Source organism: Macaca thibetana, chromosome 6, assembly GCF_024542745.1.
Source record: "Macaca thibetana thibetana isolate TM-01 chromosome 6, ASM2454274v1, whole genome shotgun sequence".
Classification (NCBI taxonomy): Eukaryota; Metazoa; Chordata; class Mammalia; order Primates; family Cercopithecidae; genus Macaca; species Macaca thibetana.
Window position 1 is genome coordinate 148,610,761 of NC_065583.1, and position 17,227 is coordinate 148,627,987.

Sequence of the window (17,227 nt, forward strand, 5' to 3'; positions counted from 1 at the left end):
TTATTATTTATTTTAATTGTTAAGAAATAATTCATGCATTTTGAAATTAATATTAGTATACAGTTATATACATTTTGAAGAAAATCTACATTAATATAATTAAAATCAATATAAAGATTTAGAAAAATTCGATCACTCCAAAATACCTTAACAATTTACACAGGATCGTTCTCTACACTTTGTAGACAACAATGCCCCTAACCACAGCCATTTGCAACTGACCTGGTTTTTGTTCCTCCAGTTTGGCCTTTTCTGTCACATAAAGTTGGTCACATAGTAAATGATATTTTCTCTAGCTTTTTTCACTTAGTATAATGCATTTGTGCTTGACTCGCCCTTTTGCATATACCAGTAGTTACTTCATTTCTATTGTTGAGCAATGCTCCATTGTATAACTGGCTATTCTTTCATTCACCAGTTAATAGACTTTGGGTTCTTTCCAGTTTGTGGCAATTATGAAGAAAGCACTTAATTATACCATTTTTTAAAACACAGCCACTTAGTACAGATTTGCTGATATATCACCGTGCTTATGATTTATGAATCAAATATATGATTAAAAATAATGATATCCAACAGCCTTTCAAATGTTTATTAATATTCATACTATTTCTCTCTCTCTCTCTCTTTTTTTTTTTTGAGTTTTTTTTTTGGTTGTTGTTTGTTTGTTTTTGAGTCTCACTGTGATGCCCAGGCTGGAGTGCAATGGCGCCATCTCAGCTCAATGCAACCTCTACCTCCCCGGCTCAAGCGATTCTCATGCCTTCCGAGTAGCTGGGATTACAGGCACCTACCATCATGCCTGGCTAATTTTTGTATTTTGTAGAAACAGGGTTTCACCAATGTGGCCAGGCTGGTCTTGAACTCCTGACCTCAGGTGATCCACCCACTCCTCGTTTTTTAAACTCTTTAGTTATTGAGGTTTTTGTATATTAAAGATACATGTTTTTTAAATAAAACTTGTAGTTTGCAAATATTTTCTCTTAGTTGAAGGCTTTCAAGAGATTTTAATATTGATAGTCAATTCATCAAGGTTTTACTTTATAGATCATATATTTGGTGCCATAGTTTAAAAAAAAAATTGCCTAATGAAGATTTCAAATACTTTTTATATCCTTTCTTCTAGAAAATTTATACTTTTAGGTTTATTATTTTGATCTGTGATACACATACACACATTTATTTGTGTGTATACAGCATATTATATTCTGTATATATGCATAGAGCATATGATATATGGTGAATAGAGTGTGACTACTATGTATCTTCTGTTTTTCTCTTTTTGAAGAGTTATCTGTGTGTGTTATTCTAGATCTGTCCATCATTACATGCGGGTTATATGAAGGGAAAAAAAAATATATGTATCTTGAATTCACTAGTCTTTAGATCAAGAGGAAGTGCAATCAAGATGTACTTAAGGAACGACACCTGATGAGTTCCATCTACACATGGAACTGAGTTAGATGGCAATATCCTGAAGTTCTAGCTGCTTCTGTAATAAGATAAAATTTGTGGGGCCTTTGCGAGGGGGTGAATGTATTTTGCATATGGGATAAACATAGTCTGTCACTAGAGGGCGAACTGGGTTGGGTTTTACATGGTCACACATGGTTTGATACTTCAAATACCAAGAGGTAAAACCTAATTCCCCTCTCCCCGGGTGTGGGCTTAACATAGTTACTTGCTTCTAATGAATAGTATAAGGCAGAAGTGATGATCTGTAACTTAGGCATCCACGTCATAAACACCACTGTGGCTTTCTCTTTGCTCTCGTTTCATAGCAGTTACTGTCAAGGAAGATAGCTATTATGACATGAAGATATTTTAGCAGCCTATGGAGAAACCTGCATGACAAAGAATTGAGGCTGCCAATGGCCAAAAGACCAAAGCTGTGGCTTCCTGCCCAGAGCTACCCGAGTGAACCACTTAGGCAGAGCATCTTTCAAAGCTTTACACCTTCAGACCTACAGTAGCTTTTGCCAGTATGTTAACTGCAACCACATTAAATACTTGAACAAGATCGACTCAACTAATGCACATTCCTTATTTCTAATCTACTGAAACTATGAGATAACAGTTTGATAAACTATGAGATACTCCACTAAGTTTGGAGTAAATTGTTATGCAGCAATAGGTAACTAATACAGTAATTCGGATATGAGCCTCAATTTGTTCTTATAAACACCACTGCAAGAGCAATGAACAGGCTGCTCTAGTCTGTGCTCCGGAAAACACTATTATTAAATATTTATATTTGAATTGCATTTTTAACATAATCCCTGCCTTACTTCAAATCATTCATCAAGCCTGCACATGTGGAGAAATAGTCATAATTATTACTGACACTCATTTTCTGAGAGAGAAAAATTCCCTGTAAAATAATAGTCTGTATATTTTTCAGAGATAAGCATAAAAATACATAGTTATTAATATAAATGTGCAGGAGTTAACTTCTTCTGATGGCGTTAACTACACAAAAAAATAGGAAGAAGCATAGTTTGAGGTGGGGTCAAATAATTAATTTCCTAATTTTTACATCAAATATCTAAATTGATTTGGGTGTTTTGATTTCTTTAATCTTCATGTATTCTAATATCAATAGTCCTTGAATGTTTTTGTACCCTTAGTACCTATCAGGAAGGATCAAGATGTGTAACAAAACTCCAAGAGTATCTATATCTTTTGTCAAACTCTAACTCTGAAAAACAATAAAAATACATAGATTCATCTTGGCCAACATGGTGAAACTGAGTCTCTACTAAAATACAAAAATTAGACGGGCATGATGACGAGTGCCTGTAATTCCAGCTACGTGTGAGGCTGAGACAGCAGAATCGCTGGAACCCGGGAGACAGTGGTTGCAGTGAGCCGAGATTGTACCACTGCACTCCAGCCTGGGCGGCTGAGTGAGACTCCATCTTAAATAAATAAATAAATAAATAAATAAATAAATAAATAAACAAATTGTTTAAAACTTTTCATTTTGAACAAACTTGGCCTAGACATTTTTAAGTCCTCAATGTGAGGAAGTTAATTTTAGTTTTATAATGTTTATTTCTGTGGTGCATAGATAAATATTTTATTTATTTTAAAAGCAATTATTTGAGTGAAGAATCAGTCTCTCCTGACTGAAAAGCTAATTTGTAAGTTCTATTATGCAACATTGATGCATTTAGAGTTGTTGCACTCTTGCCTTAAAGATACATGTGTAATCTAAAGTTTAAGACCTCATCGGAATTGGTATTTTCCGTATAGATTTATGGCTGCTGAGCAGCAACTGGAAAACCAAAGATCTTTTTACCATCACTGCAAATAAATTCAACCAAGGACAATGACTAGTCAACCATGAAATTGTGCACTTACGCAGACTTCACACTGACATCAGAAATGCTGAAGGGAATTTATATGTACTTGCTAGGATCTCGTCAGTTGAGTGTTATTCTGCAAAATCTCTTCTATGATCCATTTGTAGTGAAAACAACAGTACATCCATTTGCTGTTTCAATATCTATTCTCAAGACTTATATTGATCAAAGACAGTTACTTCAGGTTTAAAAAGGCACTAACCCATATTTTCACTTCAAATTTCTCTGAGAAGGATTCTTTTGAATCATCAAGAGTAGTCATATTTTGAGAAATAACACATAGAATAAAAATTAGTATATTCATTCCACAAATATCTATATATAAAATATTAACAGTATGCATATTTTTATATACTTAACGTATACCTTGGTTACTTCAAGGTAATTATGAGAACCAAATACTGTAAATATAATTACTATGTCAATTTTATACGGATCAAGAAACCAAGATAAAGAGATTAAGTAAATTGTTCACGGTTATAAGTTTGAACCCATTTAATCTTTCTGGTTCATATTTTAACCATTGAGCAATTGATACTACTTTTAAATATGAGTATAATATATATCTAGTCAATCATATTATCAGTATATGTCAAAATCAATATTTTGGTATTTTTCAAGTAATAGTAGTGTTTCCTATTTCATGCACAACGTATGCAGTAATTACAGGAATCTGTTACTTGCAAAATATTTATAATTATTTTTAAAATACATATTAGAAACTATAAAAGGTCTTCACATAAATATGCAATGAGGCTTTCCCAACAGTGCTCTTCCTTAGTTTACAAATAAAAAAAAAATTAAAGCAAGTTGTGTGATTTCTCTGAATCCTATTGCTGATGTTGCACATTGAGCATTAAAGCACAGATTCATTTAGAAGACATTAATAAAAGTTAACCTTTTATTCTATGAATTACTTGTTACATTATCAATAATGTTGTTAAGTCAACATTAATTTTCATAGGTTTTCTATTTATAACTAATTGATTTTCTAATATTAAGTACTATGCACCAAGTAGGAAATTAAATCCTATTTTATGTGCCTGAAAGGTCAGTAAGCAATGGAGTAAATGAAAACATGAGAAAATAACAATTAAATAATTACTGGCTATTTTAATATATATCTTATTATTCTTAGTGAACATTTTAAAACTTACATATTCTATAACCTATTCTAAAATATTTTTTAGATGAATTTCAGTCTAATTCAGAGGTAGCTTGCACAACAGAATACAAATTATACATAGTAATTTAAAGAATAGAAATAATCTGTTGTTGGCTATTTTGTGTGCATAGTTCAAGTCTTTTATGATTATACTTAATATCCTGAGGTATAGTACTAAAATTATGGTATGTAAATTTAACTTTTGACCTATAGCTTTGAATGTTATATCAAGTCATTATTGAATAAGCATGATATTATAAGCACTATGTAACATTAATTTAGTTTTTATATTTAATTTTTACCACGTGAAAATTAAACTTTAGAGTTGAGGAAACTTCAATAAATTGAATATAGATATTTTTTAAAGTCAATATGAGACTTAAATTATATGTTAATCTTTTTATATAAAAATTAATTGAATTTTACATTTATAATTGAAAGACACCCTGTAACCTTAGGTCCATCAGGTCATCAAAATATTCATTTAAAAATATATTTTTTTTATTAATCCATCAACAAAACTTAAGATTAATTAAACTGAAAAATTAAAAGGGTCAGGGAAAGTTGAATGTATGAAGAAAGAATAGAAATAATTGTTATTGTATGCTCAATGCACATTTCCAGAGTGTGAGTGCAAAGAGATGGTGAAAAGTGATAAATCATAGTTTAAGTACAGGAAGCACTGGAAATGACAGGCATGAAAAGACACATCTGGGTTTCTACTTTGCTTTCTACAAACAGACATACTCCACCAAAATGATGTATTTCAAAAGTTGCTTTCCTTGCAATTTTCAAATCTCTGTTCCTATAACTTTCCATACCTTAGGTCGATATTATATATTGCATTAAAATAATATAATTAATTTTATTTTTAATGAAAATACTATAACTACAACTAAAATCTTTACGATTGTTAGAGGTTTATCCAATCATGACAAGTATTCAATTAAATACAACAATATCAGTTAGTTAGAAGTTATAATACTCCTCATCTATATAATCCCAAAATAGTGGTACTTCCCAACATATTTATAACTTTAGGGTACAACAGCTGTTTATTTCCTTTCAGCAAGATAACCATATGCTTGTCTGTCATGGATAAATATATTTACAACTTTAACTACTTTTGAGAAAAACGTGTTTAACAACAAAGCAACATTTGGTGGCAAATATTGTTTACCACTTCTAAACACAGAAAATGGCTTTTCATTCACCCTTTGAAAAATGCCGTGCCTTTATTGACACAATTTACTTGATCATCACAGAAATAATATAAGTGAAATAGAAAAATGTAACTTCAAATGTTAATTTTGACAAGAGGAAATTTGTTCCATACTGTCATACAATCACAATAAGTGATTGTTTTCATCAATAACAGAAATTTCAAGCACCAAAAGTGACTGTCGCAGAAAGCAGGGTATACCTTTAGATTGCCTAAGTTTCTGTATCTGTACTGGACTTTCAACATGGCCAGAGGTAGCATTATATATTCTGTCACTTATAGTAGCAGTAGAGGGATTGGAAGGCCCAAATGGACCACACTTGGGTTCCCTCTCCAGCAACCCGGAGGAAATAAAGAGGACCAGTCCTTTGGAACCAGAAAATCACCTTGTGCAAATAATCGCATATGGTGGGGGGAGTTGTAGAGATTCATGATAGAAAACATCGTCTTCCCGATTTTCTTGAAGGGTAAAACTTACCTTTTATTTTGGCACAGTAATGATTGGTTTAAAGAAAATTGAAAAAAAAATACTTTATGTGTGTATACATGTATAGATCAAATCTGTAGTATATGTGACCATGTATAATGCATATTAACTTACACACACATATGCATGTCTTTTTATAATGTGAATTCCAATTTAATATACCAATTATTAAAAATGTTTATTATTTTAATGTGATGCCACTATTTTATCAAATTTACATTTTGATCACCTTAATTATTGAAACTGACTCAAATGTACTGTAATACAGAGGATCAAGATAATGACTCATTTGTTTTTAAGGGTGAAGATACTTTATTTTAAGTACAAAGTCATTTTCATGATCTGTAAATGTGTGTATGTGTGCATTCATATAAAAATTTAAGAGGTTTTACAATGCCAAATCTCAAAGAGTGTATGCATCCATGATAAGGAAAATAAATCTATACTTTTCAGCAGGTGGCCCCATAATCTACATATCAATCCTCTAATTTCCTTGCATTTTGATGACTCATTTTACATCATAAGAAACCCTTTAGTAATCTCTAATTATAACACTGTTTTTACTGTAATTCCCACTTGTCTCAATCAGTCAGTTTTCTTCATCATTGCAAGTTTGACAGAGATGGAAATTTCTGTGGGGACTAGGGCTGATGTAATCAGATGTTGATGAAATGGCCATTAGACTCTTTTATACAGGCAGAGTCATACATCTTTCCTCTTTCACCACACGTCATCCCCATCATGAAATGAAATGTCCATAACTGACTTATGTCTCAAACTCTTCTCTGATGTTTGGCCCTCTTTACATTAAAACAATTCCTTCATTTCATCACCGAGCATTGTCAATTATTATTATTATTATTGTTTACTGTCTTCTTGCTCTCTTAGCATAATATGAATTTCTTTGAAGCATCCATGAGTGAAGGATATTCCCTTATCTATAATTTATCTTACCAGGTAATAAGACCAAGAAAGTGGTTAGTATGCTTCTAGTTGACCTGTGGGTGTCGAAAACCATTTTTTTCAACTACATTTAATTATTTTCAAGCAACAATGCTTCAGCCAGGTCTACATCCTTTCCAGCCTCCCCATTCATTATTCTTGCCTTTAATCCCTGGCAACAAGTGCTCTCTTTTCTGTTTCTATAATTATGTCATTTCAAGACTGTCATATAAATGGAACTATACAGTATGTAATCTTATATTAGTGACATTTTTTACTCAGTATAATTTTGTAGGGATTCATCCAGGTTGTTGCATATATCAGAAATATTTTACTTCTTATAACTGAGTAGTATTTCCTGGTATTCTTATATGCATAGTTTAACATCAACTTTTAAGGAAGCAATCATTTTCCTCTTTAATTCATTCAGACAATTACCCTTAACACACAGGTCTGTTCCTACTTTTAACAACTCTGAAATCTTGAGTCCTATTATCCTTCTATCTCATCATTCTTCCCTATTCACTAACCGCATCCCACCTGTTCTTTTATAAAAACTTCACCGGTACTTCAGATTGTAGTTCCATAAAACATTATTTTGTTCAATGTCAATTTTTTATTTGCCTAGAGTCATGAATTTGCCTGTTCAGGTAGATTTTCACTTTTTAGATGACCTATTCCAGGCATACTTATTTCCCCTGCCCTGTCCTACATCCAAAACTTGCTCAGTCATGTTTCCAGGCACACTCCGGAGTTAAGTTCTTAAGTTTACTCAGTTTATTACTCGTGTACATTTTTTTTAGTCTGTTATTTCCATTTCTCACAAAACAATTCCAACCCTGCATTGATTTCTACTACACTCAGCAAATGACATTGCCTTTAAATTTCATAGTAAAAATGCTATTAATCATTTCTGTGAAATAATTTACAAAAGTAAATAGGTGGTGAGATATCGAATTTTGTGTTTTTCTCCAATTTTTGCAACTAGAAACTTATTATATCAATGATTTTTCACTTTGCTAGTGTTTCCCTTTACAAGTCTCTTCTTGAAATTATTGCCATGAAAATTAAACTTCAGAAACCAACATTAGTGAGTGGAAACACAGTTATTCAAAGTCATCTGAAGAAGGCTGAATGTCACATGCTGGGTTAAACTTAAGTGAAACATAATTAAATGTATTAATAAATGTCAGTAAGGAGTGACACCCCGAAGTTTGGGAAGGGTTGGTTACTCATGGAAGGAGAACAAAAGGCAAATCTCAGCTATAATCATTAGCAATAGCCAACTAAGTACTTCAAGTATTATCAGCCCATCTGCAAAAGCATCTGATCACTTTCAACCCTTCTGATTGTAACTTGGACTCCTCAAAAGATATGGAAGCAAGATAAAATTTCAATAGACATTACGACAAAAAGATGTGTTATCCATGTAATAGTTATATTTTTACTGAAAATTAACAGATTAGCACTCTAGACATACATGAATTTTTATTTTAGTTTCATTCAGTATGCTATCCCTCTGAAGGGGATCCAGCCTTATTGTGTTGATAAAGTCTTATTTCAGAATTGTCTGTTGCAAGCTATGGATTTTGCAATTTTAATAAATCTCTCTCTCTCTGTCTCTCTCTCTCTCTGTGTGTGTGTGTGTGTGTGTATGTATGTATGTATTAGGAGCTATTCTTCTTATATATTTTACTATGGTTTGAGCCTTTCCTCTGATCTTCTTAAAATATTTAAACCACCCTTGCTATAGCAGATGAAGTCACATCCTACCTCCATGAGAAAACAGAAGCCATTTGAAACTAACCGCATTAAGTTCTTGCATTCCTAAAAAGCTTAATATGTTGAACTCTATTTTTGTCTTCTGTATCAAAGGAAAAAATGTGAAACCGCTTCTATCCAAAGCTGTAGCTGTTACTGTCAGTTTTCTGCACAGAAGATCCTCTCAGATTCCCTTTCCCTTTCTGTGCTCTTGTCCCACAGAAGCTTTGCTCTTAATGTGGGCCTCTGAAACCATGCACTACTGAAAGTGCTCTCCCCTGGGATTTTATGCCCTTCCAGGGTAGTCTCTAGCCCATGACTCACTGACACAGGAGTGTGAAAGCACAGTCACCTTTCCGGAAGTAAGAGATATTCTGATGTGTAATTTTCATTTTTGAGTTTTTTGCAGAATTAGGATGAGGCTGCGACTTCACTTGAAATCACAAACTTACTGAACTTTTCTTCTACCTTGCTTTTTTAACTCCCTTTACTGTTTCTCTAAGAACATTTCCTTAATGAATCACTTGCGCATAAATCCTTTTCCTAGGTTCTTGCTTCCAGAGAATCTGACGGCAGATAAAAGCTAATTACAACTACCACCTGCATTAGGTGTCATATTCCCTGTTGTACGACACAGGAAATTAATCAATTTCCTAGTATGCTTATTTCATTAACATTTCTCTTTCTCTGAACTTGTTCTTTGATCCACCAAATATCCTTCCCTAATTATCACATAACTTTCTTCTTTTCTTTATATTTGTGTCTCTGGAAGGAGTAGTCTATGCTCATTTTTCCAGGTTATTACCTTTTCTTTACTATTTAAATTTAGGCTGTGTTTTCCTTACTTCATTAAAATTATTTCACTAAGGTTAGCGAAAGCCTCCTAATGAACAAAACCTACAAAAATTTTTTTGCAACATATAACACTTTTATTCATGAATTTTTTTCAACTATTCCTTCCTTGACATTAAGATACCAGTATATTCATTTATGCCTTCATCTTATACGTATTTACTGATGTGTTTTATTGAATGTCAGATACTAAATTAATAAGGGATAAATGAGATAGTAATAATATACACAGTGTGATATGAAAGCAAATAATAAAGAAACATAACCTACTCTGTTAGAACAAGAGAATTTTTTCTGAAAGATACGATGTTTGGGCTGACTCCTATGTGATTTGTGTGACTTAACTTGTGACATATTTCCCTACACTTACGTAAAAATCTCAGGTCTTGAGACTATTAACCACCTAAACAGGCAAAGTATAATTTGGAGTAAACATAATTATCTTCACCTAAGTCCAAGCTAACGTTAGTGTTTTGGGAGGGTTTCATTCTCATTTTGTAACATGCTAAACTTTTACCTCCTGTTAAGAAATGACTCTTCCACCTGGTGTGCATGCAGCTTCTGATCTTACTGTATTTTTATTTTTTCTCTGCCCATGGAAGCCACTAGTTCTGTGACCTATTCCATGCAACCCAGATACTCAGATAATCTAGATGTTTTAAATACCTACATAGCAGCTCTGTGCTGGGCCTAGCTCCTTAGCAAGGCTTCCAATTGTTATCCTTCTTATCTGTCATAACAACTGAATAGAAAAGAATTCTTTGAAAGCTGAACTAAGATCCTGTGTCAGTCTAACACTTACAGATATTGACTTTTAAAGCATATTGACTGAGGCTAAATCTCTTCTCTGAAGTGCTAGAACTGGGAAATGCAAAAGGGAGCAGAGAGAAACATTTGATTAAAAAAACCCACAAATGCAGGTTAAAATTGTAGCCCAGGGAGATGGAAAAATCTATTCCTGAATTAATAAGTAACTGGTAGAAGCCATTACACAGAAAACACTGGAGAAAAACAGTTTTATTTAAATTGTTGAATCTCTGTATGTGAAGTAACAACTTTGAAAAACAGAATACTGTTCATTTAATCATAATGGCGCTGCTGGAAGAGAGGGACCACCCCAACCCAGCTTTGTGAACAAGAATAATTCAGGGCAGCAGAAACTGCAGGATGAAAAAGAGACATCTGTACTATACGAGAAACAAATAGAGAAACTGTGTTTAACCTTATCTAAGCAGGAGGTTTCTATATCCCACCTTGGTCTGTATGTCAATTGAACCTTCATTGCCTGTGCACAGCAGATCCTCTTTCTCAAATCTAGATAAACAAAGTCCCCAGGGCTGGGGCAATGGCTTCTGGCATCACACGGTGTGGGCCTAGAGGTCCATTTTCAGGGCCAATGATTCAATAAGTGAATTGTTCAAAGCTCGAGATTCAAGCAAATTTGGCTTCCAATACCACAGATGTTTTTAGAACTTCCAAGAAGTTAAATTTATATCATCTATTTTTATATTTAACAAATGCATATTCAAACATACTATTTTCAAGAAAATATAACTACTATAAAATGCTATAAAATTATTGGTACATAATATGAGTGTCTGTTATAGCAATTATTAATATTGGAGATATTTAACTACTGTATGTTCCACTGAAGTAGCTTGGAAACGTCCTAGAATCATAACATCTACTCAGCTTACAAATCACTAGCATACTTTATGAAATTATTATTAACTTTATATATGTTAGAAAATCTAGGAAAGACATAAAAAAGGCATTTCTAAAAAGTGTCTATAATTCATAATGCATGAACATTTTAAAATCTGAAAAACACTGTTAACATTTTTGCCTAAGATCAGAGTTTTAGAAAGGGCAAAGACATATTTTAAAACCCATTGAATTACTTTATTGTATATCTTCTTGTAGAACAAAAAATCCTTAAAAATATCTGAATTCATACAAAGTTTTTATCAAATCTTTATGAAGTTTGACATATTAATAATATGAACTTTGATCATGGCACATTTAAAATATTTATATACATTATATGGCAATTACATATTTTTGGTCTAGTTTACCTAAAGCCTGAATGAAGGGACAACAATGTGTTTTGTTTTGTTATATTAATCTAGATAAATCATATAAAATTAACACCTATTTACAATATAATGTAGAAAATTATTAATATAGTTTGACATTGTGTGATTTAATTTTTATTATTTCAAACAGATAATTCAGTGTAAATGGCAACATACACATTTTGGACCATGAAAAGGAGATATGAAAACTTTAGACCAGCTGTTAGCTAGCATTTGAAAAGCAAATTAAGCAGGTTTGTAATATAATGCAGCAGATGGAGAAAATGTGATCACCCAGGGAATAAATTTTCTTTATCTATCATTTTAACTTAGGTCTGTCAGTGTGCCTCTCAGAAAGTCAGTTTTTTGTTTTTGTTTTTGTTTTTGTTTTTTTTTCCCCCTCATAACAGTCTTTACATTGTTGCAAAATAATGTTCTTTCAGGTATTTTCTGATCATATCTACCTGCTCTAAGTTAAGGGTGAGGGAATGTTAATATAGGAAAATGACAAGATCGTGTTTCATTTTAAACAGTAGATGGTTATGCAACATTGTGTATTGCAAATAGGTATAGAATATGTAAGCAAAAATGGCACTTATCTAGAAAAATATTATATTATTTATACTGGTCTAGACTTTGGCCCCAGATATATGTGTTTCTGATTTTTAAAAAAGGCAGAATTTTGGTAGCAAGTGTTAATAATATTATTTTAAGAAGTTAAATTAAGTGGCACATTTTAAGGAGATCAGTGATGACGGAAATGTTACACAGATAGACCAGTGAAGACACTAATTCTACAAACTCCAAGGGAAGCCAGGGCCATGAAATTACAAATAATCTGAAGGAGATTGATAACTAGATGGAGAACAAAATTAGAAACTATTTTTAAATTGCGATGAGAAATTGCTTTGCTATATGGCACTATATATATGATTAATAAAAAAGATAGACTCACAGCTGTAATTTCAGCACTCCGGGAGGCCGAGGTGGGTGGATCATGAGGTCAGGAGTTCCAGACCAGCCTGAATAACATGGTGAAACCCCGTCTCTACTAAAAATACAAATATTAGTTGGGCGTGGTGGTGAGCGCCTGTAATCCCAGCTATTCAAGAAGCTGAGGCAGGAAAATCGTTTTAACCCAGTAGGCGGAGGTTGCGGTGAGCTGAGATTGCGTCACTGCACTCCAGCCTGGGCTACAGAGCGATACTCCGTCTCAAAAAAAAAAAAAAAAAAAAAAAAAAAAAAAAAAGCTACTAAAGATTTGAGTTTTAGTAAAGATAGTAACACTATTAGCTGAAATAAAGCACACAGCAAGAAAATAGAGTAAAAATAATGTATATTGTGGATGGGCGCGGTGGCTCACGCCTGTAATCCCAGCACTTTGGGAGGCTGAGACGGGTGGATCACGAGGTCAGGAGATCCAGACCATCCTGGCTAAGACGGTGAAACCCCGTCTCCACTAAAAATACAAAAAAAAAAAAAAAAAAAAAAAAAAAAAAAATTTGCCACGTATGGTGGCGGGCTCCTGAAGTCCCAGCTACTCGCTCGGGAGGCTGAGGCAGGAGAATGGCATGAATCGCGCCACTGCACTCCAGCCTGGGGGACAGAGGGAGACTCTGTTTAAAAAAAAAAATAAAGTATATTGTCTGGAATGTGTCTGTTCTTTAGTGTCTATCGTGCATAGAAGTAGATGCTCAGTAACCAGTTGCAATGTAAAATTGCTTTATCAGAAAAGGGATAGGACTGGAGATCAGTTATGATTCATCTGAGAAGGGTTGATAATTGAAGCCATCAGAATAGGAAAGGTGTCTAACAGAAACATGTAATAAGAGATAAATAGAGGATTACAAAGAGAATGTTATTTAAAGTGGCCATAAATTGGAAGGAGGCTTTTGAAGATGACATCAGTTCATATAATACATGCAAAAAACTCTTAGTAAGCATGAACTATTTGATGAGTGCCTCAGGGTCATTGACAAAGAGATTGTAGCAATATCCCAGAGAAATTTTTAATTTCCTTTTACCGACAATGAGAAATCTCTTCAACTCCTGTAGTAGGTGATATGGAGTTGGCTTTCTTGGTGTTCTATTTGAAAGGCCCGATATACACCCGAAATGATGCTCGCGGGAATGTTTCTCATAGCTTTTCTTCTGACCTTGTTCCTAATCTTGTAGATAGTTTGGATCTGACCACGTGGTTAGTATAAATAGATAATGTTTTCACTGTCATTTTTAGGAGTGCTGGTTGTGGGCATTTGCATAGATGACTGGAGAAGAGAGTTATACTGATATTAAATGTGGGCTAAAATCCTTGCATTACTAGTATGTGGTCTCATTTGTTTGGTTGTATATGTGAATGTGGCTTTCCAATAGTGCGATGTAGAAAGAGTAGCATTTTATGTTTCAACAGATTAACTTTTATTCCTGTCTTGGCTTGTTAATTCCAGAAGAGAGAGCAATGCTGACCTCTATAGACTATTTAAAATTTCAGAAACTTTAAAATATATTTTATTATCTAAAATGTTCTAATTTTCTCATTTACAAGTCTTCCTCAGGCCATTGTTATTACCATAATTTTAATACCATTCCACCAATATCACAATATAAAAGTATTCCTTCTAAATATCGTCACATGTCCATAATATTCCTGGAGTGATTGAAATGTTTGATATGAAATAAAAGGAATCAGAGAATTTTGAAATACATTTCATCATAAACTATTATTATGATTTACTATTTATATAATATTCATTTGTGACTATTTCTGCACATTCTGTGACAATGTTTTTGTGTCTGAATTTTTTTCAAATAAATATTGCACCACATGTTGCTATAAATTGGAAAAATATATATTAAATGTATTTTTTGTGCTGTAAATATATGCATCTAATAAGTATTTTCTGGGTTATTTAATAAATAAATACTATATTTTTATTAAAAAGTAAAATATGCATATTAAAATAATGCAGGCAAATATGAAAGCATTACACCTGCCTCTTATGGTGAAATAAAACCTGCAAAGGAAATCTAAATAGCGCAAAAAAAATTCTCATTCAACTTGTTTCCCAAACCTATCTGTACCCATCTGCAGATTGTTTGGAGCACTACAAAGAAGTAAAAATAAATAAATAAATAAAATTGGAGGATACTATAAACTATTGGTATTTTTTTAAATAGAGGTATCATATATATAACCAAATCCTTGCTTTGGACTGTACAGGAATTTTTATCAGTGAAAAAATTTTAAATGCATTCTACTTTTCTTACCTTACCATTAATTTTTATCAGTTAAAAATATCTCATTCTCACTTTTGAAGCTAAGCTGAGAATGAAATATGCATTTTTAAATGCATTTTACTTTTAGTACCTTACCACTAATTTTTAACTGATATTTATTTATTTACTATTTCCAAGTTTATTTGTTTACTACTTCCAAGTTTTAACACAACTTTCCATACTTTATAAAATGTAAAATTTGTAAGTAAACATTTAATTTTATTTTATCAAAACTTCCATTATTAAATTTTAAATGTATGCCAACAAAAATTATTGAAACTCTTCTCAACTCAAAATACTTTTATCTTCAAAGTTAAAACAAACAAAAAAAATGGTCAGGGTAAGCAATTCACTTTCAAATAAATTGTTCTGCTAGGTCCTCTGATTATCATAAAATCAAGTAGAATATACACCTTAAGTTCTGTAAAACTATATCTTGCAGAACAGATATATTTACATAAAAACGCTCTGAAAGAAGGCATTATCTGGTCTTTGCTAGAACATACAAATAACACAAAAGGTAGAATGGCCATGTGAGGGAGGTAGTAACTGAGGGGAACTGCAGTGGGAACTGAAAACTGACAAGCAGAATAATGTCTTCAAAATATCAATATGTTGTGACGTTCAATCTGTTTTTGACAAGAATACAAAACTGTTGAACCAGAAAATATATCCAAAGATATCTAGAGTATAATCTGGAGGAAAAAAAATAGAATATGTAAAATAAGGCCAGAGACATAGGATAAAGAGAGAAGGTCTAATAATTGTTTAATTGGTGTCCAGAAAACTGGAGACAGAAAATGGGACCTGAGCAATCATTGAAGAGAATGTTGATCAGGATTTTTCAGAAGTGGTGAAGAACTCAATTTATAAATATAGGAATCTCAATGTAATCAGGAAAAATATAAATTTTACCAAATCTAAATAACAGGGACCACATTCAAAATGAAAATCTTATGATTAAAGTGAAAGAAATATTACCTTCAGAGAGCAGTAATAAAAGTCATCTATGAGTTTTCTACTGCCTCAACGATGACAGTGGAATGAACTACTTGATATGTCAATACCCCTATGGACATCATCATCTACATCCATTAAAAATACCCTTCAAGAATAAGGAAAAAGAAAATCATTATATGCCAAGAAAATAGTGCTCACTACCAAGAATCTGTAATGAAGGAAACCCAAAGAAATACTGTACTGACTACATCCCTAGCACTGTGCTTGTTTCTTTCAATTCATAGTCATAATTAATCTTCCCCAAACCAAATCATCATACATTTATAAATACATGTGTAACACTTTAAAAAGAAACGATATCTCTGGTTTATTTTAGCTCCAAAGTCTGTGATCTTTTGAATTAAGCATGTGTGCCTGCTGTCTACAGAATATTCTACTCAACATCTTAGTTTTAAATTTGTTTCTTACTCTATTACCTTCCAAATTTCAAGTATGGTTATCAGGATTACCCAAAATATTTATATCTTCATCCCTAAGAATGATATATATGTTGATTTTATTTATTGTTAATGTGAGTCATCCAGCATCATTTGGTTTATTTTCACTTGAGCTATTTGCGTATCTCTCTTTTTCTCTCTCCTCTCTATTTATCTATCTAATCTATTATCTGTCTTTCAGCTAATTATCTTTGCGCCCCATAAATCTTCAGAAGGGTGAGTTTCACCTCTGTTAAATTTAAGTGCTTATAACCCATCGCATTCATTTGGAACTAAATTAAGTGTAGTGACTGAACACAGAGAGTGGATAGTATAGTACACAATTAGACAAATTGGCTTTAGTCACAGACTGCTTTGTGACTGAGACTTGGCTCTATTTTTCACTGGCTACACAGGAATAAGCAAGTTAGGTTTGCCACACGTAAGGATAACAGTAGGAAAACAGAGAACCTTAGTAACATACTGCATTTAAAATAGGTGTCAGAGTGCCTAGGACATGGAAGGATAGCAGTCAAAAGCAAGATAAGGTAGTGATTAAGAAAACACGGTAGCCAGACTGTCTGGTTTTGTGTCTCAACTCTGCCACTCTCTAATTCCTTGACCTTGGGCAAGTTACTTAGTCTGT